Source organism: Cherax quadricarinatus, chromosome 76 (genome assembly GCF_038502225.1).
Source record: "Cherax quadricarinatus isolate ZL_2023a chromosome 76, ASM3850222v1, whole genome shotgun sequence".
NCBI classification, from domain to species: Eukaryota; Metazoa; Arthropoda; class Malacostraca; order Decapoda; family Parastacidae; genus Cherax; species Cherax quadricarinatus.
The window spans coordinates 21,366,771-21,394,085 of record NC_091367.1 but is presented as its reverse complement, the minus strand read 5'-3'; the positions used below and the strand labels follow the sequence as shown (position 1 = coordinate 21,394,085).

General features: G+C 41.5%; 1 protein-coding gene across 1 annotated transcript in view; it reads right to left on the bottom strand.

Moving 5' to 3' along the window:
• LOC138854981 (sodium-independent sulfate anion transporter-like) overlaps positions 1-24,863 on the bottom strand; it is a 120,841-nt gene extending 95,978 nt beyond the window's left edge. Inside the window, exon 1 of the mRNA XM_070101400.1 lies at positions 24,687-24,863. The gene's annotated coding sequence lies outside the window, so the exon portion shown is untranslated. The remainder of the gene's footprint in view (positions 1-24,686) is intronic.
• Between the last annotated feature and the right edge of the window lie 2,452 nt (positions 24,864-27,315).

Below are 27,315 nucleotides of genomic sequence, written 5' to 3'. Positions count from 1 at the left end.
TTATAATAACACGAGAGCACATGACTCATGTGTTGTCTTATAACACAGGAGCATGACTCATGCTGTCTTACCTCAATAACCCGAGCATGACTCATGCTGTCTCATAATAGCACCACAAAGAGCATGAGCTCCTTTTCTCTCATAATAACACGAGCATGACTCACGCTGTCTTATAATAACTTGAGAGCATGACTCATGCTGTCTTATAATAACTACAGAGCATGATTCATGCTGTCTCATAATATCACGAAACAGCTCATGCTGCTCTCTATATCTTTACAGAGCATAATCAACATAATACTCATAATAACTTACAAAACCTGACTCGCTAACGTCTCCTATAATAACACGGAGCATGATTCATGCTGTCTCACTTCAACCTCCACGAGCATGGCTCCATGCTGTCTCTCACCAGTAACACAGGCATGACTCATGCTGTCTCCTGTCTGAAGCATGACTCATGCTGTCTCATGCTCCACGAAACATGACTCATGCTGTCTCATACTCTTTTACGAAGCATAGCTCATGCTGTATTACCTCTTACCTGAAACATGACTCATGCTGTCTAAATAATAACACAGAAACATGACTCATGCTGTCTCCATAATAGCTGAGAGCATGGCTCCATGCTGTCTTATAGGGCAGGGCATGACTCGTGCTGTCTCCTGTTTTTGAGAGCATGGCCATACTGTCTGATATGCCACGAGCATGACTCATGCTGTCTCCTGCTCTTTTACGAAGCATAGCTCATGCTGTCTCATAATAACACGAGCATGACTCATGCTGTCTGATAATAACACAAGAGCATGACTCATGCTGTCTCCATAATAACACGAGGCATGGCTCATGCTGTCTGATATCTTTTACAAACATGACTCATGCTGTCTCATAATATTTTGAGCGTGACATCATGTGCATCTCCATAGCAGAGCGACTCATGCTGTCTTACTCCATGTGGAAACGCAATCATGCTGTCTCATAGTAACACGAGCATGACTCATGCTGTCCTGCTCAACCAGAGCATGACTCATGCTGTCTCATAATCCAAGAGCATGACTCATGCTGTCTCATAACACGAGAGCATGACTCATGCTGTCTCATAAGAACACGAGAGCATGACTCATGCTGTCTCATAACACGAGAGCATGACTCATGCTGTCTCAAAACACGAGAGCATGACTCATGCTGTCTCATAACACGAGAGCATGACTCATGCTGTCTCATAATAACCCGAGAGCATGACTCATGCTGTCTCACAATAACACGAGAGCAAGACTCATGCTGTCTCATAACACGAGAGCATGACTAATGCTGTCTCATAATAACCCGAGAGCATGACTCATGCTGTCTTATAATCCGAGAGCATGACTCATGCTGTCTTATAATCCGAGAGCATGACTCATGCTGTCTTATAATAACACGAGAGCATGACTCATGCTGTCTTATAATAACCCGAGAGCATGACTCATGCTGTCTTATAATAACCAGAGAGCATGACTCATGCTGTCTCATAACACGAGAGCATGACTCATGCTGTCTTATAATAACACGAGAGCATGACTCATGCTGTCTCATAACAACACGAGAGCATGACTCATGCTGTCTCAAAACACGAGAGCATGACTCATGCTGTCTCATAATAACACGAGAGCATGACTCATGCTGTCTCATAATAACCCGAGAGCATGACTCATGCTGTCTCACAATAACACGAGAGCAAGACTCATGCTGTCTCATAACACGAGAGCATGACTAATGCTGTCTCATAATAACCCGAGAGCATGACTCATGCTGTCTTATAATCCGAGAGCATGACTCATGCTGTCTTATAATCCGAGAGCATGACTCATGCTGTCTTATAATAACACGAGAGCATGACTCATGCTGTCTTATAATAACCCGAGAGCATGACTCATGCTGTCTTATAATAACCAGAGAGCATGACTCATGCTGTCTCATAACACGAGAGCATGACTCATGCTGTCTTATAATAACACGAGAGCATGACTCATGCTGTCTCATAACAACACGAGAGCATGACTCATGCTGTCTCATAACACGAGAGCATGACTCATGCTGTCTCATAACACGAGAGCATGACACATGCTGTCTCAAAATAACCCGAGAGCATGACTCATGCTGTCTCATAATAACACAAGAGCAAGACTCATGCTGTCTCATAATAACACAAGAGCATGACTCATGCTGTCTCATAATAACACGAGAGCATGACTCATGCTGTCTCATAATAACACAAGAGCATGACTCATGCTGTCTCATAATAACACAAGAGCATGACTCATGCTGCCTCATAATAACACGAGAGCATGACTCATGCTGTCTCATAATAACACGAGAGCATGACTCATGCTGTCTCATAATAACACTAGAGCATGACTCATGCTGTCTCATAATTACCCGAGAGCATGACTCATGCTGTCTCATAATAACCCGAGAGTATGACTCATGCTGTCTCATAATAACCCGAGAGTATGACTCATGCTGTCTCATAATAACACAAGAGCATGACTCATGCTGTCTTATAATAACACGAGAGCATGAATCATGCTGTCTCATAATAACCCGAGAGCATGACTCATGCTGTCTCATAATAACACAAGACCATGACTCATGCTGTCTCATAACACAAAAGCCTGACTCATGCTGTCTCATAATAACACAAGAGCATGACTCATGCTGTCTCATATCAGAAGAGCATGACTCATGCTGTCTCATAATAACACAAGAGCATGACTCATGCTGTCTCATAATAACACGAGAGCATGACTCATGCTGTCTCATAATAACCCGAGAGCATGACTCATGCTGTCTCATAATAACACAAGAGCATGACTCATGCTGTCTCATAACACGAGAGCATGACTCATGCTGTCTCATAATAACATGAGAGCATGACTCATGCTGTCTCATAATAACACGAGAGCATGACTCATGCTGTCTCATAATAACACAAGAGCATGACTCATGCTGTCTCATAACAACACGAGAGCATGACTCATGCTGTCTCATAATAACCCGAGAGCACGACTCATGCTGTCTTATAATAACACGAGAGCATGACTCATGCTGTCTCATAATAACACGAGAGCATGACTCATGCTACCTCATAATAACCCGAGAGCATGACTCATGCTGCCTCATAATCCGAGAGCATGACTCATGCTGTCTCATAATAACACGAGAGCATGACTCATGCTGTCTCATAACACGAGAGCATGACTCATGCTGTCTCATAACACGAGAGCATGACTCATGCTGTCTCATAATAACCCGAGAGCATGACTCATGCTGTCTCATAATAACACGAGAGGATGACTCATGCTGTCTCATAACACGAGAGCATGACTAATGTTGTCTCATAATAACCCGAGAGCATGACTCATGCTGTCTTATAATCCGAGAGCATGACTCATGCTGTCTTATAATCCGAGAGCATGATTCATGCTGTCTTATAATAACACGAGAGCATGACTCATGCTGTCTCATAATAACACGAGAGCATGACTCATGCTGTCTCATAATAACCCGAGAGCATGACTCATGCTGTCTCATAATAACACGAGAGCATGACTCATGCTGTCTCATAACAGCACGAGAGCATGACTAATGCTGTCTCATAATAACCCGAGAGCATGACTCATGCTGTCTTATAATCCGAGAGCATGACTCATGCTGTCTTATAATAACACGAGAGCATGACTCATGCTGTCTTATAATAACACGAGAGCATGACTCATGCTGTCTTATAATCCGAGAGCATGACTCAAGCTGTCTTATAATAACACGAGAGCATGACTCATGCTGTCTTATAATAACCCGAGAGCATGACTCATGCTGTCTTATAGTAACCCGAGAGCATGACTCATGCTGTCTTATAATAACACGAGAGCATGACTCATGCTGTCTCATAACACGAGAGCATGACTCATGCTGTCTCATAACACGAGAGCATGACTCATGCTGTCTCATAATAACCCGAGAGCACGACTCATGCTGTCTCATAATAACACAAGAGCATGACTCATGCTGTCTCATAATAACACAAGAGCATGATTCATGCTGTCTCATAATAACACAAGAGCATGACTCATGCTGTCGCATAATAACACGAGAGCATGACTCATGCTGTCTCATAATAACACGAGAGCATGACTCATGCTGTCTCATAATAACACGAGAGCATGACTCATGCTGTCTCATAATTACCCGAGAGCATGACTCATGCTGTCTCATAATAACAAGAGAGTATGACTCATGCTGTCTCATAACACAAGAGCATGACTCATGCTCTCTCATAATAACACGAGAGCATGACTCATGCTGTCTCATAATAATCCGAGAGCATGACTCATGCTGTCTCATAATAACACGAGAGCATGACTCATGCTGTCTCATAATAACCCGAGAGCATGACTCATGCTGTCTCATAACCCGAGAGCATGACTCATACAGTCTCATAATAACATGAGAGCATGACTCATGCTGTCTCATAATAACACAAGAGCATGACTCATGCTGTCTCATAATAACACGAGAGCATGACTCATGCTGTCTCATAATAACACGAGAGCATGACTCATGCTGTCTCATAATAACACAAGAGCATGACTCATGCTGTCTCATAACACGAGAGCATGACTCATGCTGTCTCATAATAACATGAGAGCATGACTCATGCTGTCTCATAATAACACGAGAGCATGACTCTTGCTGTCTCATAATAACACAAGAGCATGACTCATGCTGTCTCATAACAACACGAGAGCATGACTCATGCTGTCTCATAATAACCCGAGAGCACGACTCATGCTGTCTTATAATAACACGAGACCATGACTCATGCTGTCTCATAATAACACGAGAGCATGACTCATGCTGTCTCATAATAACACGAGAGCATGACTCATGCTACCTCATAATAACCCGAGAGCATGACTCATGCTGCCTCATAATCCGAGAGCATGACTCATGCTGTCTCATAATAACACGAGAGCATGACTCATGCTGTCTTATAATAATCCGAGAGCATGACTCATGCTGTCTTATAATAACAAAAGAGCATGACTCAAGCTGTCTTATAATAACACGAGAGCATGACTCATGTTGTCTTATAACACGAGAGCATGACTCATGCTGTCTTATAATAACCCGAGAGCATGACTCATGCTGTCTCATAATAACACAAGAGCATGACTCATGCTGTCTCATAATAACACGAGAGCATGACTCACGCTGTCTTATAATAACCCGAGAGCATGACTCATGCTGTCTTATAATAACACGAGAGCATGATTCATGCTGTCTCATAATATCACGAGAGCATGACTCATGCTGTCTCATAATAACACGAGAGCATGACTCATGCTGTCTCATAATAACACAAGAGCATGACTCATGCTGTCTCATAATAACACGAGAGCATGATTCATGCTGTCTCATAATATCACGAGAGCATGACTCATGCTGTCTCATAATAACACGAGAGCATGACTCATGCTGTCTCATAATACAAGAGCATGACTCATGCTGTCTCATAACACGAGAGCATGACTCATGCTGTCTCATAATAACACGAGAGCATGACTCATGCTGTATTATAATAACACGAGCATGACTCATGCTGTCTGATAATAACACAAGAGCATGACTCATGCTGTCTCATAATAACACGAGAGCATGGCTCATGCTGTCTTATAAGACGAGAGCATGACTCATGCTGTCTCATAATAACACGAGAGCATGACTCATGCTGTCTGATAATAACACGAGAGCATGACTCATGCTGTCTCATAATAACACGAGAGCATGACTCATGCTGTCTCATAACACGAGAGCATGACTCATGCTGTCTGATAATAACACAAGAGCATGACTCATGCTGTCTCATAATAACACGAGAGCATGACTCATGCTGTCTGATAATAACACAAGAGCATGACTCATCCTGTCTCATAATAACACGAGAGCGTGACTCATGCCGTCTCATAATAACCCGAGAGCACGACTCATGCTGTCTTACAATAACACGAGAGCATGACTCATGCTGTCTCATAGTAACACGAGAGCATGACTCATGCTGTCTCATAATAAACCGAGAGCATGACTCATGCTGTCTCATAATCCGAGAGCATGACTCATGCTGTCTCATAACACGAGAGCATGACTCATGCTGTCTCATAAGAACACGAGAGCATGACTCATGCTGTCTCATAACACGAGAGCATGACTCATGCTGTCTCAAAACACGAGAGCATGACTCATGCTGTCTCATAATAACACGAGAGCATGACTCATGCTGTCTCATAATAACCCGAGAGCATGACTCATGCTGTCTCACAATAACACGAGAGCAAGACTCATGCTCTCTCATAACACGAGAGCATGACTAATGCTGTCTCATAATAACCCGAGAGCATGACTCATGCTGTCTTATAATCCGAGAGCATGACTCATGCTGTCTTATAATCCGAGAGCATGACTCATGCTGTCTTATAATACGAGAGCATGACTCATGCTGTCTTATAATAACACGAGAGCATGACTCATGCTGTCTTATAATAACCCGAGAGCATGACTCATGCTGTCTTATAATTACCAGAGAGCATGACTCATGCTGTCTCATAACACGAGAGCATGACTCATGCTGTCTTATAATAACACGAGAGCATGACTCATGCTGTCTCATAACAACACGAGAGCATGACTCATGCTGTCTCATAACACGAGAGCATGACTCATGCTGTCTCATAACACGAGAGCATGACACATGCTGTCTCAAAATAACCCGAGAGCATGACTCATGCTGTCTCATAATAACACAAGAGCAAGACTCATGCTGTCTCATAATAACACAAGAGCATGACTCATGCTGTCTCATGATAACACGAGAGCATGACTCATGCTGTCTCATAATAACACAAGAGCATGACTCATGCTGTCTCATAATAACACAAGAGCATGACTCATGCTGCCTCATAATAACACGAGAGCATGACTCATGCTGTCTCATAATAACACGAGAGCATGACTCATGCTGTCTCATAATAACACTAGAGCATGACTCATGCTGTCTCATAATTACCCGAGAGCATGACTCATGCTGTATCATAATAACCCGAGAGTATGACTCATGCTGTCTCATAATAACCCGAGAGTATGACTCATGCTGTCTCATAATAACACAAGAGCATGACTCATGCTGTCTTATAATAACACGAGAGCATGAATCATGCTGTCTCATAATAACCCGAGAGCATGACTCATGCTGTCTCATAATAACACAAGACCATGACTCATGCTGTCTCATAACACAAAAGCCTGACTCATGCTGTCTCATAATAACACAACAGCATGACTCATGCTGTCTCATATCAGAAGAGCATGACTCATGCTGTCTCATAATAACACAAGAGCATGACTCATGCTGTCTCATAACACGAGAGCATGACTCATGCTGTCTCATAATAACCCGAGAGCATGACTCATGCTGTCTCATAATAACACAAGAGCATGACTCATGCTGTCTAATAACACGAGAGCATGACTCATGCTGTCTCATAATAACATGAGAGCATGACTCATGCTGTCTCATAATAACACGAGAGCATGACTCATGCTGTCTCATAATAACACAAGAGCATGACTCATGCTGTCTCATAACAACACGAGAGCATGACTCATGCTGTCTCATAATAACCCGAGAGCACGACTCATGCTGTCTTATAATAACACGAGAGCATGACTCATGCTGTCTCATAATAACACGAGAGCATGACTCATGCTACCTCATAATAACCCGAGAGCATGACTCATGCTGCCTCATAATCTGAGAGCATGACTCATGCTGTCTCATAATAACACGAGAGCATGACTCATGCTGTCTCATAAGAACACGAGAGCATGACTCATGCTGTCTCATAACACGAGAGCATGACTCATGCTGTCTTATAATCCGAGAGCATGACTCATGCTGTCTTATAATCCGAGAGCATGACTCATGCTGTCTTATAATAACACGAGAGCATGACTCATGCTGTCTCATAATAACACGAGAGCATGACTCATGCTGTCTCATAATAACCCGAGAGCATGACTCATGCTGTCTCATAATAACACGAGAGCATGACTCATGCTGTCTCATAACAGCACGAGAGCATGACTAATGCTGTCTCATAATAACCCGAGAGCATGACTCATGCTGTCTTATAATCCGAGAGCATGACTCATGCTGTCTTATAATAACACGAGAGCATGACTCATGCTGTCTTATAATAACACGAGAGCATGACTCATGCTGTCTTATAATCCGAGAGCATGACTCAAGCTGTCTTATAATAACACGAGAGCATGACTCATGCTGTCTTATAATAACCCGAGAGCATGACTCATGCTGTCTTATAATAACCCGAGAGCATGACTCATGCTTTTTTATAATAACACGAGAGCATGACTCATGCTGTCTCATAACACGAGAGCATGACTCATGCTGTCTCATAACACGAGAGCATGACTCATGCTGTCTCATAATAACCCGAGAGCACGACTCATGCTGTCTCATAATAACACAAGAGCATGACTCATGCTGTCTCATAATAACACAAGAGCATGATTCATGCTGTCTCATAATAACACAAGAGCATTACTCATGCTGTCGCATAATAACACGAGAGCATGACTCATGCTGTCTCATAATACGAGAGCATGACTCATGCTGTCTCATAATAACACGAGAGCATGACTCATGCTGTCTCATAATTACCCGAGAGCATGACTCATGCTGTCTCATAATAACCCGAGAGTATGACTCATGCTGTCTCATAACACAAGAGCATGACTCATGCTCTCTCATAATAACACGAGAGCATGACTCATGCTGTCTCATAATAACCCGAGAGCATGACTCATGCTGTCTCATAATAACACGAGAGCATGACTCATGCTGTCTCATAATAACCCGAGAGCATGACTCATGCTGTCTCATAACCCGAGAGCATGACTCATACAGTCTCATAATAACATGAGAGCATGACTCATGCTGTCTCATAATAACACAAGAGCATGACTCATGCTGTCTCATAATAACACGAGAGCATGACTCATGCTGTCTCATAATAACCCGAGAGCATGACTCATGCTGTCTCATAATAACACAAGAGCATGACTCATGCTGTCTCATAACACGAGAGCATGACTCATGCTGTCTCATAATAACATGAGAGCATGACTCATGCTGTCTCATAATAACACGAGAGCATGACTCTTGCTGTCTCATAACACAAGAGCATGACTCATGCTGTCTCATAACAACACGAGAGCATGACTCATGCTGTCTCATAATAACCCGAGAGCACGACTCATGCTGTCTTATAATAACACGAGAGCATGACTCATGCTGTCTCATAATAACACGAGAGCATGACTCATGCTGTCTCATAATAACACGAGAGCATGACTCATGCTACCTCATAATAACCCGAGAGCATGACTCATGCTGCCTCATAATCCGAGAGCATGACTCATGCTGTCTCATAATAACACGAGAGCATGACTCATGCTGTCTCATAAGAACACGAGAGCATGACTCATGCTGTCTCATAACACGAGAGCATGACTCATGCTGTCTCATAACCCGAGAGCATGACTCATGCTGTCTCATAATAACACGAGAGCATGACTCATGCTGTCTCATAACACGAGAGCATGACTAATGCTGTCTCATAATAACCCGAGAGCATGACTCATGCTGTCTTATAATCCGAGAGCATGACTCATGCTGTCTTATAATCCGAGAGCATGACTCATGCTGTCTTATAATAACACGAGAGCATGACTCATGCTGTCTCATAATAACACGAGAGCATGACTCATGCTGTCTCATAATAACCCGAGAGCATGACTCATGCTGTCTCATAATAACACGAGAGCATGACTCATGCTGTCTCATAACAGCACGAGAGCATGACTCATGCTGTCTTATAATCCGAGAGCATGACTCATGCTGTCTTATAATCCGAGAGCATGACTCATGCTGTCTTATAATAACACGAGAGCATGACTCATGCTGTCTTATAATAACACGAGAGCATGACTCATGCTGTCTTATAATCCGAGAGCATGACTCAAGCTGTCTTATAATAACACGAGAGCATGACTCATGCTGTCTTATAATAACCCGAGATCATGACTCATGCTGTCTTATAATAACCCGAGAGCATGACTCATGCTGTCTTATAATAACCCGAGAGCATGACTCATGCTGTCTTATAATAACACGAGAGCATGACTCATGCTGTCTCATAACACGAGAGCATGACTCATGCTGTCTCATAGCACGAGAGCATGACTCATGCTGTCTCATAATAACCCGAGAGCACGACTCATGCTGTCTCATAATAACACAAGAGCATGACTCATGCTGTCTCATAATAACACAAGAGCATGATTCATGCTGTCTCATAATAACACAAGAGCATGACTCATGCTGTCGCATAATAACACGAGAGCATGACTCATGCTGTCTCATAATAACACGAGAGCATGACTCATGCTGTCTCATAATAACACGAGAGCATGACTCATGCTGTCTCATAAGAACACGAGAGCATGACTCATACTGTCTCATAATAACACGAGAGCATGACTCATACTGTCTCATAATAACACGAGAGCACGACTCATGCTGTCTCATAATAACACAAGAGCATGACTCATGCTGTCTCATAATAACACAAGAGCATGATTCATGCTGTCTCATAATAACACAAGAGCATGACTCATGCTGTCTCATAAGAACACGAGAGCATGACTCATGCTGTCTCATAATAACACGAGAGCATGACTAATGCTGTCTCATAATAACCCGAGAGCATGACTCATGCTGTCTTATAATCCGAGAGCATGACTCATGCTGTCTTATAATCCGAGAGCATGACTCATGCTGTCTTATAATAAAACGAGACCATGACTCATGCTGTCTCATAATAACACGAGAGCATGACTCATGCTGTCTCATAATAACCCGAGAGCATGACTCATGCTGTCTCATAATAACACGAGAGCATGACTAATGCTGTCTTATAATCCGAGAGCATGACTCATGCTGTCTCATAATAACCCGAGAGCATGACTCATGCTGTCTTATAATCCGAGAGCATGACTCATGCTGTCTTATAATAACACGAGAGCATGACTCATGCTGTCTTATAATAACACGAGAGCATGACTCATGCTGTCTTATAATCCGAGAGCATGACTCATGCTGTCTTATAATAACCCGAGAGCATGACTCATGCTGTCTTATAATAACACGAGAGCATGACTCATGCTGTCTTATAATAACACGAGAGCATGACTCATGCTGTCTAATAATAACACGAGAGCATGACTCATGCTCTCTTATAATCCGAGAGCATGACTCATGCTGTCTTATAATCCGAGAGCATGACTCATGCTTTCTTATAATCCGAGAGCATGACTCATGCTGTCTTATAATCCGAGAGCATGACTCATGCTGTCTTATAATCCGAGAGCATGACTCATGCTGTCTTATAATAACACGAGAGCATGACTCATGCTTTCTTATAATCCGAGAGCATGACTCATGCTGTCTCATAATAACACGAGAGCATGACTAATGCTGTCTTATAATCCGAGAGCATGACTCATGCTGTCTCATAATAACCCGAGAGCATGACTCATGCTTTCTTATAATCCGAGAGCATGACTCATGCTGTCTTATAATAACACGAGAGCATGACTCATGCTTTCTTATAATCCGAGAGCATGACTCATGCTGTCTTATAATCCGAGAGCATGACTCATGATGTCTTATAATAACCCGAGAGCATGACTCATGCTTTCTTATAATCCGAGAGCATGACTCATGCTGTCTTATAATCCGAGAGCATGACTCATGCTGTCTTATAATAACACGAGAGCATGACTCATGCTTTCTTATAATCCGAGAGCATGACTCATGCTGTCTTATAATCCGAGAGCATGACTCATGCTGTCTTATAATAACCCGAGAGCATGACTCATGCTTTCTTATAATCCGAGAGCATGACTCATGCTGTCTTATAATCCGAGAGCATGACTCATGCTGTCTTATAACCCGAGATCATGACTCATGCTGTCTTATAATAACACGAGAGCATGACTCATGCTGTCTTATAATAACCCGAGAGCATGACTCATGCTGTCTTATAATAACACGAGAGCATGACTCATGCTGTCTCATAACACGAGAGCATGACTCATGCTGTCTCATAACACGAGAGCATGACTCATGCTGTCTCATAATAACCCGAGAGCACGACTCATGCTGTCTCATAACACAAGAGCATGACTCATGCTGTCTCATAATAACACAAGAGCATGATTCATGCTGTCTCATAATAACACAAGAGCATGACTCATGCTGTCGCATAATAACACGAGAGCATGACTCATGCTGTCTTATAATCCTAGAGCATGACTCATGCTGTCTCATAATAACACGAGAGCATGACTCATGCTGTCTCATAATTACCCGAGAGCATGACTCATGCTGTCTCATAACCCGAGAGTATGACTCATGCTGTCTTATAATAACCCGAGAGCATGACTCATGCTGTCTTATAATAACACGAGAGCATGACTCATGCTGTCTTATAATAACACGAGAGCATGACTCATGCTTTCTTATAATCCGAGAGCATGACTCATGCTGTCTTATAATCCGAGAGCATGACTCATGCTGTCTTATAATAACCCGAGAGCATGACTCATGCTTTCTTATAATCCGAGAGCATGACTCATGCTGTCTTATAATCCGAGAGCATGACTCATGCTGTCTTATAATAACCCGAGATCATGACTCATGCTGTCTTATAATAACACGAGAGCATGACTCATGCTGTCTTATAATAACCCGAGAGCATGACTCATGCTGTCTTATAATAACACGAGAGCATGACTCATGCTGTCTCATAACACGAGAGCATGACTCATGCTGTCTCATAACACGAGAGCATGACTCATGCTGTCTCATAATAACCCGAGAGCACGACTCATGCTGTCTCATAATAACACAAGAGCATGACTCATGCTGTCTCATAATAACACAAGAGCATGACTCATGCTGTCTCATAATAACACAAGAGCATGACTCATGCTGTCGCATAATAACACGAGAGCATGACTCATGCTGTCTTATAATCCTAGAGCATGACTCATGCTGTCTCATAATAACACGAGAGCATGACTCATGCTGTCTCATAATTACCCGAGAGCATGACTCATGCTGTCTCATAACCCGAGAGTATGACTCATGCTGTCTCATAACACAAGAGCATGACTCATGCTCTCTCATAATAACACGAGAGCATGACTCATGCTGTCTCATAATAACCCGAGAGCATGACTCATGCTGTCTCATAATAACACGAGAGCATGACTCATGCTGTCTCATAATAACCCGAGAGCATGACTCATGCTGTCTCATAATAACCCGAGAGCATGACTCATACAGTCTCATAATAACATGAGAGCATGACTCATGCTGTCTCATAATAACACGAGAGCATGACTCATGCTGTCTCATAAAAACCCGAGAGCATGGCTCATGCTGTCTCATAATAACACGAGAGCATGACTCATGCTGTCTCATAATAACACAAGAGCATGACTCATGCTGTCTCATAATAACACGAGAGCATGACTCATGCTGTCTCATAATAACACAAGAGCATGACTCATGCTGTCTCATAATAACACAAGAGTATGACTCATGCTGTCTCATAATAACACAAGAGCATGACTCATGCTGTCTCATAATAACACAAGAGCATGACTCATGCTGTCTCATTATAACACAAGAGCATGACTCATGCTGTCTCATAATAACACAAGAGCATGACTCATGCTGTCTCATAATAACACAAGAGCATGACTCATGCTGTCTCATAATAACACAAGAGCATGACTCATGCTGTCTCATAATAACACGAGAGCATGACTCATGCTGTCTCATATCACGAGAGCATGACTCATGTTGTCTCATAATAACACGAGAGCATGACTCATGCTGTCTCATAATAACCCGAGAGCATGACTCATGCTGTCTCATAATAACACGAGAGCATGACTCATGCTGTCTCATATCACGAGAGCATGACTCATGCTGTCTCATAATAACACGAGAGCATGACTCATGCTGTCTCATAATAACACGAGAGCATGACTCATGCTGTCTCATAATATCACGAGAGCATGACTCATGCTGTCTCATAATAACATGAGAGCATGACTCATGCTGTCTCATAATAACACGAGAGCATGACTCATGCTGTCTCATATCACGAGAGCATGACTCATGCTGTCTCATAATAACACGAGAGCATGACTCATGCTGTCTCATAATATCACGAGAGCATGACTCATGCTGACTCATAATAACACGAGAGCATGACTCATGCTGTCTCATAATAACACGAGAGCATGACTCATGCTGTCTCATAACACGAGAGCATGACTCATGCTGTCTCATAATAACACAAGAGCATGACTCATGCTGTCTCATAACACGAGAGCATGACTCATGCTGTCTCATAATAACACGAGAGCATGACTCATGCTGTCTCATAATAACACGAGAGCATGACTCATGCTGTCTCATAACACGAGAGCATGACTCATGCTGTCTCATAACACGAGAGCATGACTCATGCTGTCTCATAACACGAGAGCATGACTCATGCTGTCTCATAACACGAGAGCATGACTCATGCTGTCTCATAATAACACGAGAGCATGACTCATGCTCTCTCATAATAACACGAGAGCATGACTCATGCTGTCTCATAATAACCCGAGAGCATGACTCATGCTGTCTCATAACCCGAGAGCATGACTCATGCTGTCTCATAATAACACGAGAGCATGACTCATGCTGTCTCATAATGACACGAGAGCATGACTCATGCTGTCTCATAATAACCCGAGAGCATGACTCATGCTGTTTCATAATAACCCGAGAGCATGACTCATGCTGTCTCATAACACGAGAGCATGACTCATGCTGTCTCATAATAACACGAGAGCATGGCTCATGCTGTCTCATAATAACACGAGAGCATGACTCATGCTGTCTCATAATAACACAAGAGCATGACTCATGCTGTCTCATAATAACACGAGAGCATGACTCATGCTGTCTCATAATAACACAAGAGCATGACTCATGCTGTCTCATAATAACACGAGAGCATGACTCATGCTGTCTCATTACACGAGAGCATGACTCATGCTGTCTCATAATAACACGAGAGCATAACTCAAGCTGTCTCATAATAACACGAGAGCATGACTCATGCTGTCTCATAATAACCCGAGAACATGACTCATGCTGTCTCATAATAACACAAGAGCATGACTCATGCTGTCTCATAAAAACACAAGAGCATGACTCATGCTGTCTCATAATAACCCGAGAACATGACTCATGCTGTCTCATAATACGAGAGCATGACTCATGCTGTCTCATATCACGAGAGCATGACTCATGCTGTCTCATAATATCACGAGAGCATGACTCATGCTGTCTCATAATAACACGAAAGCATGACTCATGCTGTCTCATAATATCACGAGAGCATGACTCATGCTGTCTCATAATAACATGAGAGCATGACTCATGCTGTCTCATAATAACACGAGAGCATGACTCATGCTGTCTCATAATATCACGAGAGCATGACTCATGCTGTCTCATAATAACACGAGAGCATGACTCATGCTGTCTCATAATATCACGAGAGCATGACTCATGCTGTCTCATAACACGAGAGCATGACTCATGATGTCTCATAATAACACGAAAGCATGACTCATGCTGTCTCATAACACGAGAGCATGACTCATGCTGTCTCATAATAACACAAGAGCATGACTCATGCTGTCTCATAACACGAGAGCATGACTCATGCTGTCTCATAATAACACGAGAGCATGACTCATGCTGTCTCATAATAACACGAGAGCATGACTCATGCTGTCTCATCATAACACGAGAGCATGACTCATGCTGTCTCATAATAACACGAGAGCATGACTCATGCTGTCTCATAACACGAGAGCATGACTCATGCTGTCTCATAACACAAGAGCATGACTCATGCTCTCTCATAATAACACGAGAGCATGACTCATGCTGTCTCATAATAACCCGAGAGCATGACTCATGCTGTCTCATAATAACACGAGAGCATGACTCATGCTGTCTCATAATAACCCGAGAGCATGACTCATGCTGTCTCATAATAACCCGAGAGCATGACTCATACAGTCTCATAATAACATGAGAGCATGACTCATGCTGTCTCATAATAACACGAGAGCATGACTCATGCTGTCTCATAAAAACCCGAGAGCATGGCTCATGCTGTCTCATAATAACACGAGAGCATGACTCATGCTGTCTCATAATAACACAAGAGCATGACTCATGCTGTCTCATAATAACACGAGAGCATGACTCATGCTGTCTCATAATAACACAAGAGCATGACTCATGCTGTCTCATAATAACACAAGAGCATGACTCATGCTGTCTCATAATAACACAAGAGCATGACTCATGCTGTCTCATAATAACACAAGAGCATGACTCATGCTCTCTCATTATAACACAAGAGCATGACTCATGCTGTCTCATAATAACACAAGAGCATGACTCATGCTGTCTCATAATAACACAAGAGCATGACTCATGCTGTCTCATAATAACACAAGAGCATGACTCATGCTGTCTCATAATAACACGAGAGCATGACTCATGCTGTCTCATATCACGAGAGCATGACTCATGCTGTCTCATAATAACACGAGAGCATGACTCATGCTGTCTCATAATAAACCGAGAGCATGACTCATGCTGTCTCATAATAACACGAGAGCATGACTCATGCTGTCTCATATCACGAGAGCATGACTCATGCTGTCTCATAATAACACGAGAGCATGACTCATGCTGTCTCATAATAACACGAGAGCATGACTCATGCTGTCTCATAATATCACGAGAGCATGACTCATGCTGTCTCATAATAACATGAGACCATGACTCATGCTGTCTCATAATAACACGAGAGCATGACTCATGCTGTCTCATATCACGAGAGCATGACTCATGCCGTCTCATAATAACACGAGAGCATGACTCATGCTGTCTCATAATATCACGAGAGCATGACTCATGCTCTCTCATAATAACACGATAGCATGACTCATGCTGTCTCATAATAACACGAGAGCATGACTCATGCTGTCTCATAACACGAGAGCATGACTCATGCTGTCTCATAATAACACAAGAGCATGACTCATGCTGTCTCATAACACGAGAGCATGACTCATGCTGTCTCATAATAACACGAGAGCATGACTCATGCTGTCTCATAATAACACGAGAGCATGACTCATGCTGTCTCATAACACGAGAGCATGACTCATGCTGTCTCATAACACGAGAGCATGACTCATGCTGTCTCATAACACGAGAGCATGACTCATGCTGTCTCATAACACGAGAGCATGACTCATGCTGTCTCATAATAACACGAGAGCATGACTCATGCTCTCTCATAATAACACGAGAGCATGACTCATGCTGTCTCATAATAACCCGAGAGCATGACTCATGCTGTCTCATAATAACCCGAGAGCATGACTCATGCTGTCTCATAATAACACGAGAGCATGACTCATGCTGTCTCATAATGACACGAGAGCATGACTCATGCTGTCTCATAATAACCCGAGAGCATGACTCATGCTGTTTCATAATAACCCGAGAGCATGACTCATGCTGTCTCATAACACGAGAGCATGACTCATGCTGTCTCATAATAACCCGAGAGCATGGCTCATGCTGTCTCATAATAACACGAGAGCATGACTCATGCTGTCTCATAATAACACAAGAGCATGACTCATGCTGTCTCATAATAACACGAGAGCATGACTCATGCTGTCTCATAATAACACAAGAGCATGATTCATGCTGTCTCATAATAACACGAGAGCATGACTCTTGCTGTCTCATAACACGAGAGCATGACTCATGCTGTCTCATAATAACACGAGAGCATGACTCAAGCTGTCTCATAATAACACGAGAGCATGACTCATGCTGTCTCATAATAACACAAGAGCATGACTCATGCTGTCTCATAATAACACTAGAGCATGACTCATGCTGTCTCATAATAACACAAGAGCATGACTCATGCTGTCTCATAATAACACAAGAGCATGACTCATGCTGTCTCATAATAACACGAGAGCATGACTCATGCTGTCTCATAATACGAGAGCATGACTCATGCTGTCTCATATCACGAGAGCATGACTCATGCTGTCTCATAATATCACGAGAGCATGACTCATGCTGTCTCATAATAACACGAAAGCATGACTCATGCTGTCTCATAATATCACGAGAGCATGACTCATGCTGTCTCATAATAACATGAGAGCATGACTCATGCTGTCTCATAATAACACGAGAGCATGACTCATGCTGTCTCATAATATCACGAGAGCATGACTCATGCTGTCTCATAATAACACGAGAGCATGACTCATGCTGTCTCATAATATCACGAGAGCATGACTCATGCTGTCTCATAATAACACGAGAGCATGACTCATGATGTCTCATAATAACACGAAAGCATGACTCATGCTGTCTCATAACACGAGAGCATGACTCATGCTGTCTCATAATAACACAAGAGCATGACTCATGCTGTCTCATAACACGAGAGCATGACTCATGCTGTCTCATAATAACACGAGAGCATGACTCATGCTGTCTCATAATAACACGAGAGCATGACTCATGCTGTCTCATAATAACACGAGAGCATGACTCATGCTGTCTCATAATAACACGAGAGCATGACTCATGCTGTCTCATAACACGAGAGCATGACTCATGCTGTCTCATAACACGAGAGCATGACTCATGCTGTCTCATAATAACACGAGAGCATGACTCATGCTGTCTCATAATAACACGAGAGCATGACTCATGCTGTCTCATAATAACACGAGAGCATGACTCATGCTGTCTCATAATAACACAAGAGCATGACTCATGCTGTCTCATAATAACACGAGAGCATGACTCATGCTACCTCATAATAACCCGAGAGCATGACTCATGCTGCCTCATAATCCGAGAGCATGACTCATGCTGTCTCATAATAACACGAGAGCATGACTCATGCTGTCTCATAAGAACACGAGAGCATGACTCATGCTGTCTCATAATAACACGAGAGCATGACTCATGCTGTCTCATAATAACACAAGAGCATGACTCATGCTGTCTCATAATAACACAAGACCATGACTCATGCTGTCTCATAACACAAGAGCATGACTCATGCTGTCTCATAACACGAGAGCATGACTCATGCTGTCTCATAATAACACGAGAGCATGACTCATGCTGTCTCATAATAACACGAGAGCATGACTCATGCTGTCTCATAATAACACAAGAGCATGACTCATGCTGTCTCATAATAACACAAGAGCATGACTCATGCTGTCTCATAATAACACAAGAGCATGACTCATGCTGTCTCATAACACGAGAGCATGACTCATGCTGTCTCATAATAACACGAGAGCATGATTCATGCTGTCTCATAATAACACGAGAGCATGACTCATGCTGTCTCATAATAACACAAGAGCATGACTCATGCTGTCTCATAATAACACAAGAGCATGACTCATGCTGTCTCATAATAACACGAGAGCATGACTCATGCTGTCTCATAACACGAGAGCATGACTCATGCTGTCTCATAATAACACGAGAGCATGACTCATGCTGTCTCATAATAACACGAGAGCATGACTCATGCTGTCTCATAATAACACAAGAGCATGACTCATGCTGTCTCATAATAACACAAGAGCATGACTCATGCTGTCTCATAACACGAGAGCATGACTCATGCTGTCTCATAATAACACGAGAGCATGACTCATGCTGTCTCATAATAACACGAGAGCATGACTCATGCTGTCTCATAATAACACAAGAGCATGACTCATGCTGTCTCATAATAACACGAGAGCATGACTCATGCTGTCTCATAATAACACGAGAGCATGACTCATGCTGTCTCATAATAACACAAGAGCATGACTCATGCTGTCTCATAATAACACAAGAGCATGACTCATGCTGTCTCATAATAACACAAGAGCATGACTCATGCTGTCTCATAATAACACAAGAGCATGACTCCTGCTGTCTCATAATAACACGAGAGCATGACTCATGCTGTCTTATAATCCTAGAGCATGACTCATGCTGTCTCATAATAACACGAGAGCATGACTCATGCTGTCTTATAATCCTAGAGCATGACTCATGCTGTCTCATAATAACACATGACCATGTTTGGGTGTATATATATAAACACGTATACATTGCTGCGTGTTTGTATGTTTAAATATATTTTAAATTTCAGTTCAATACAGGTCATAAATTTTATATAAATAAATACCTGCTAAATGTCTAAATAAAATTGCGTAAAAATGTCCATGGTGAACGTTGACAGCATTTTAAGTGTAATTTATTTTCAGCTTGGTAACACTTTTTTTTTTTTTTTTTTTAAAGAGGAATGCTAGCGAAGGTTCATTTTTGAGACAATATGGAAATTGGAGGCTACAAATTGCTTTAAAACTTAAAATTTTTCTATTAGTAAAATACTTAATCAAAATTTGAAGACTATCGGAAGAGTCATTATCCAGTCACTTTGACAATATATTGACACATTTATACCTATATATAAACTTAATAGTTTACATCCTCCCATAATATTGATCAACCAATAACAATTTTAGCCAAACAGAGGAGGTATTGTTATAATTAATAATTAGCAATTAATAATTATCCCAATTGTCTAATAAGTATGATACACTATTATTAATAGTTTGAAAGTGACCAGATGTTTACTAAAATTATTGGACTTTAAGAAAATCAATGGTTGTGTGTTAACAATAGAACAACAGCAGATGTCAACAGTGGTTGTGTGTTAACAATAGAACAACAGCAGATGTCAACAGTGGTTGTGTGTTAATAGAACAACAGCAGATGTCAACAGTGGTTGTGTGTTAACAATAGAACAACAGCAGATGTCAACAGTGGTTGTGTGTTAACAATAGAACAACAGCAGATGTCAACAGTGGTTGTGTGTTAATAGAACAACAGCAGATGTCAACACTTGCTTGAAGCTTCCCTTACTTATTATAAACTATTGTTGACAATTTAAAATGGATGAAAGTAATCGTTGTCAAATTATAACCAACATTGATCTGGTAATTTGGAGACATAAACAATATGGCTGAGTCTTTGTGGCTGTGGAAAACAACCAATTGAAATATCGACTTTGTTTAATATAGTCGCCATACTTAATATTACCATAAAAAGTGATTTCTAAATATTTCACTGGTGCTACTTTAACGTGCGGTCAACCGCAGTATTTGTAGTCTATCACTGGTGCTACTTTAACGTGCGGTCAACCGCAGTATTTGTAGTCTATTACTGGTGCTACTTTAACGTGCGGTCAACCGCAGTATTTGTAGTTTATCACTGGTGCTACTTTAACGTGCGGTCTACCGCAGTATTCGTAGTCTATCACTGGTGCTACTTTAACGTGCGGTCTACCGCAGTATTCGTAGTCTATCACTGGTGCTACTTTAACGTGCGGTCTACCGCAGTATTCGTAGTCTACGCTGTGAACTGACTTTTAATGTAAACCTGTAAACCCTCCAGGTTTACAGGTTTAACTTTTATGTTAGGTTAGTTTGTGCGAAATTTTAGAACAGGTGTTCCTTATGGTAATGGAAATACTCATGAATACAAGAGTGACTAACAGGAAAATGTTCCAGTACAATAACTGACTGGTATAATATGTAGAGAGAGATGTATGGTACCATTATTTATCATCATCAACGAGGTAATAACGTCCTGGTAGACCTACGTCCTGGTAGACCTACGTCCTGGTAGACCTACGTCCTGGTAGACCTACGTCCAGGTAGACCTACGTCCTGATAGACCTACGTCCTGGTAGACCTACGTCCTGATAGACCTACGCTACAGTAACACCATTGCACTTTACTAATATTTTGTTTTTTATTTTTAAAGAAACTCTAATTTAATACAATTTCTTTGATAAGAATATATAATTATAAATAATTTTCCAGCTGGTGTCAGCTGGCTGACGCTGTAACAAGTTCTATAATATAATGATCCAGCTCATGGAAACTGACATGTAACACAAGTTCTATAATACCTGAACTTCAGTACAATGATTGAACATCATATCATGATATGGCTGCCTTTATGATGACAATTTAACAATGACTGAAGTATATAAGCCGCCTGGTAACAAAAATAATTATCTACTGAGGTTTTAACATTTTCCAAGTACCGGTTTTCCAAGACTTACGACGGAGAAACTGATCTTCTAAATTCCTAACTGTGTTACTCTACTTTCTACTAACTCACTGACTAACTTGCCCGACGATGGTATTGGCGCATCCTGGATAGTATTCACTATAATGTATTCAGAGATATTTAGTCATTTTATATGGTTTTACAATAACCAAACTTTAAGGGATGATCTGAGTGCCGGCGCGCGGAGCAAAAAAAAAAATCGAAAAAAATATTAAAATTGAGTTATTGTTACCAAAAAATAGCTGAACTTTCTGGCTACACTCTAGTATAATTATTATCCTTGTACGATGTTTCTAAAAGTAATTACAGCCATTTATAACAGGCATGGTGACAGCGCCTTGCCTCACAGATTAGATTTTGCCACCGAAGTGGCTAGTTTATTGTGCACCCCATATCCATCCTGTGGACGGTAGCGCGAGAGCATATGGATACACAAAAGGCCTAGGAACTAGGCCCCAAAGGGTTAACAGGAATACATATGGATTTATATCTACATATCTATAGTTCACTTATCTGTTACAAGCAAATTTAGGAAATTTGCTTAGTATATCTGGTATCTTATTTTCATTAATAAGATATCTTGACATGTCACATAGGTTATTATACTGTCTGTCTCTGTATTCCTCAATAAGTGGACAATTAAGCACATAGTGTTCAAGAGAGTGACCATATGCCTGATCACATAATTTACATTTAGTTTGATCATCATCTGTGTGTCTCCCAAACTGCCAGAAGTACTTGTAACCAAGCCTAAGCCTGGCCACTACAACATCAGTCAGTACTTGTAACCAAGCCTAAGCCTGGCCACTACAACATCAGTCAGTACTTGTAACCAAGCCTAAGCCTGGCCACTACAACATCAGTCAGTACTTGTAACCAAGCCTAAGCCTGGCCACTACAACATCAGTCAGTACTTGTAACCAAGCCTAAGCCTGGCCACTACAACATCAGTCAGTACTTGTAACCAAGCCTAAGCCTGGCCACTACAACATCAGTCAGTACTTGTAACCAAGCCTAAGCCTGGCCTTGCCTCACATTGCGTAACAAGCGCTGACGCGGCATTGTTTATGTTTTTCCCCCCGTGTTATTTTTATCGTTTTCTTATATCTTTATGTCTAATATAATACAAATTCTCCATCTGAGATCATGCCAGAGTGGGCGGAGATAATGTGATCAAGTAACCAATCAGGTACCCTGGGTATATTGCTTAAAATGGCCGACACCTCCAGCCAACAAAATATTCCATACCCACGCTAATATCAATTATAAGGCTTATTTATCTTTCACAATTGATCTATTATGGCATAATGCAATATAATAATAGGATATAAACATAAAAAGCACACCTTAAAAAATGATATATAGCATAATATGATGCCCGAGAGGAAAAAATTTCTATCGATATATTCCCTGAAGGTGAAGAAAGGGTCCGTTCTCTCATATGTAATGAGAGAAAACGGATTTATAATGGTTAACTGTAATAAACACTCGTAGGTCACGTAAAAAGTGTAAAATAAAGCGAATTTTTCGGGGAAAAAAAATATTTCCCGGGCACCTGGGGTGCTGCGCGCTTCGGCCTATATCTCAAAAGTAAGTTATTTACCTATTTAGGGGCAATCCATCTTTATTTATGATTGAATTGACTTGATTTTCACAACAAACATAGAATGATTGCTTTACAAGGTAAAGTGTTCCTTTCTGAACTATCCCAAATATTTTTAGATTTATGTGGGCAACAAGACCGATATCTTCCAATATGTCAAAAAAGTTATGAAACTTTATTTTTTTTAGCATGAAGATAAGGTTTATTTTAGAATTGGTACACTTACAGTGATGGAATTAGAGGTGTTCTCTCAGCAGCAAGTGTCAAAACCACTTTTCCAAGTACCACTGAGTACAGCTCCGCTGCCAAATGCAATTTCTCGTAAATTTTGCATATTTCATTTCCTTTTTGGCCGACATGTTTGAAACTTCAGCACAGGATACTCGATATAAGCTTCTAATAGTACACCAAAAATGAACGTAATCGGTTGAAAAATAAAGAAGTCGATATGTTTCAATCAGATCCTCAAATAATTTTAACTGACCTGCTAATAGTTAAACATTGAATACTGTTGATGGGTGTCAGTGGTGCACTAACCTGGTGATGTATAAGTAAATGTGATGAAGGTAACTGCGGCGTAGACAGAGCTGCTGCTGTTGGGTGTGAGGGTTGTGACTGATCAAGAAGTTCACCTAAGAATGAATTGGCACAACATTGTACGTAACTTTATTTTGGCAAAAGTACACTTAAGTACAATTATCATACTTGTGTAAATTACTTAGAATAACCCATAAAAAATGTCAGATACTTACACTAAGGTTCTTGTAATAGCTTATTTAAATTTTAAAAGTTAAAACAGTAAAGTTACTCAATTGTGTGATGATCAGTAACAATTATATGAGGTATTCTAGAAATAAGGTAAACTAAGTTACTTACATTAACATTAAAAAGAGGATCAGCTTACAATCTTAGGTACATGAATGTCACTGATGTCAGTTATGGTCTGTATAAGTTGTATCCTATACTTGTAGAAATAAAGACTATTATTATTATTATTATTATTATTATTATTATTATTATTATTATTAACTATACAATAAATCACTGTCCATCTCAGATGCTTCATTCCTCTTCAAGAGAAGGTTCCTTGGCCAGGTGAAGAGGCTTTTGTTTTGAGGAACTGGGCCTTTTGATCCCCCATTTCCCACCTTTCCTGCCCCATCCCCCTTTCCCTAACCTAGGAACTAGGTTAGGAAAAGGGTATCGTTGTCCATCCCATTACATGTGGCTCTAACGTCCCACATCATAAAAATCTGTAAAAAAGTACTAAGAAACATTATTGCAAACCACTTGGATTCTCAAAAACTGCACAATCCAGGGCAACATGGGTTCATGGCAGGTCACTCCTGCCTCCCACAACTACTGGAACACTGTGATTTGGTCATGGATGCTCTGGAAAACAAACAGAATGCAGATGTAGTATAAACAGATTTTGCAAAAGCCTTTGACAAGCGCGATCATGGTGTAACAGAGCACAAAATGCGTGCTAAAGGGATAACTGGGAAAGTGGGACCAATCGAACACAGAGTAGTGGTAAACAAACTTAAATCTGAGGCTGCAATAGTGAAGAGCTCTGTTCCACAAGGCACAGTACTCTCTCCTATCCTGTTCCCCCATCTTCATATCAGATATAGACAGAGATGTAAACCATAGCACTGTCTCAGCCTTTACAGACGATACTAGGAGCTACATGAGACTGTCATCCACTGAGGACACGGTAAGTCTATGAAGAGAGAGAGATTTCGTTCGGATTTTTAACCCCGGAGGGTTAGCCACCCAGGATAACCCAAGAAAGTCAGTGCGTCATCGAGGACTGTCTAACTTATTTCCATTGGGGTCCTTAATCTTGTCCCCCAGGATGCGACCCACACCAGTCGACTAACACCCAGGTACCTATTTGCTGCTAGGTGAACAGGACAACAGGTGTAAGGAAACGTGTCGAAATGTTTCCACCCGCCGGGAATCGAACCCGGGCCCTCCGTGTGTGAAGCGGGAGCTTTAGCCACCAGGCCACCGGTATAAATCAAGTTTTTCAATGGGCAACGGAGAACAATATGATTAGTGAACAAATTCCAACTACTCCGTTATGGAAAACTGGGAGAAATAATAGCTAGAATTGAGTATACTAGAAATTCTAATCATAAAATAGAGCGAAAAAGTAATGTGAAGGATCTGGGAGTGGTAATGTCTGAGGATCTCGCCTTCAGGATCATAACAGTGTCACTATCACATCTGCGAGGAAAATGATAGAATGGAAAATGAGAACATTCAACACAAGAGATGCCAAGCGAATGATGATCCTTTTTAAATCACTTGTTCTCTATAGGCGGCTGGAATACTGCTGTACATTAAACAACTCCATTCAAGGCAGGTGAAATCGCAGATCTAGAGAGCCTTTTCTGCATATATAAGTTCCGTCAAACACTACTGAGAACGCTTGGAAGCACTTGTACTCACTGCAATGCAGGCGAGAAAGATACATCATAATTTACACCTGAAAAATCCTAAAGGGACTAGTCCTTAACGTGCACACAGAAATCACTCCTTACGAAAGCAAAAGACTTTGCAGGCGATGGAACATACCCGCAATGAAAAGTAGGGGCGCCATTAGTACCCTAAGAGAAAACACAATAAGAGTCCGGGGCCCAAGACTGTTCAACTGCCTCCCACCAGACATGAGAGGAATTACCAATAGACCCCTGGCTGCCTTCAAGAAGGAACTGGACAGATACCTAAAGTCATTACTGGATCAGCCGGGCTGTGGTTCGTACGTTGGACTACATGTGGCCGATAGTAACATCCTCGTTCATCAGACCCTGATCTACCGGGAGGCCTGGTGATAGACAGGGCCTCCGGGACTTTGATCCCCGGAATACCCTCCAGGTAGACAGACCCCTAGCTAATTTTAGATCAAACTTTTAACTCAGTTCATACAGCGCTGTATGACCCCGGTGAGTTTAGCGCTTGGTTTCGATTATAATAATAATTCATTAGGTACTTTTCAGCTCTCTTCCCGAATTGGTTCAAAATAGGACAGCTTTCGATATGTGCAGACAGTCCTTTCCACTCCTTTATTGCTGTACAATAAAAGGTGTTAGAAGCCTGGCCACTGACTGTGGCTACTACAGTGTTGTGTTCCCTTCCCTGAGTAATATACTTCCTTTGA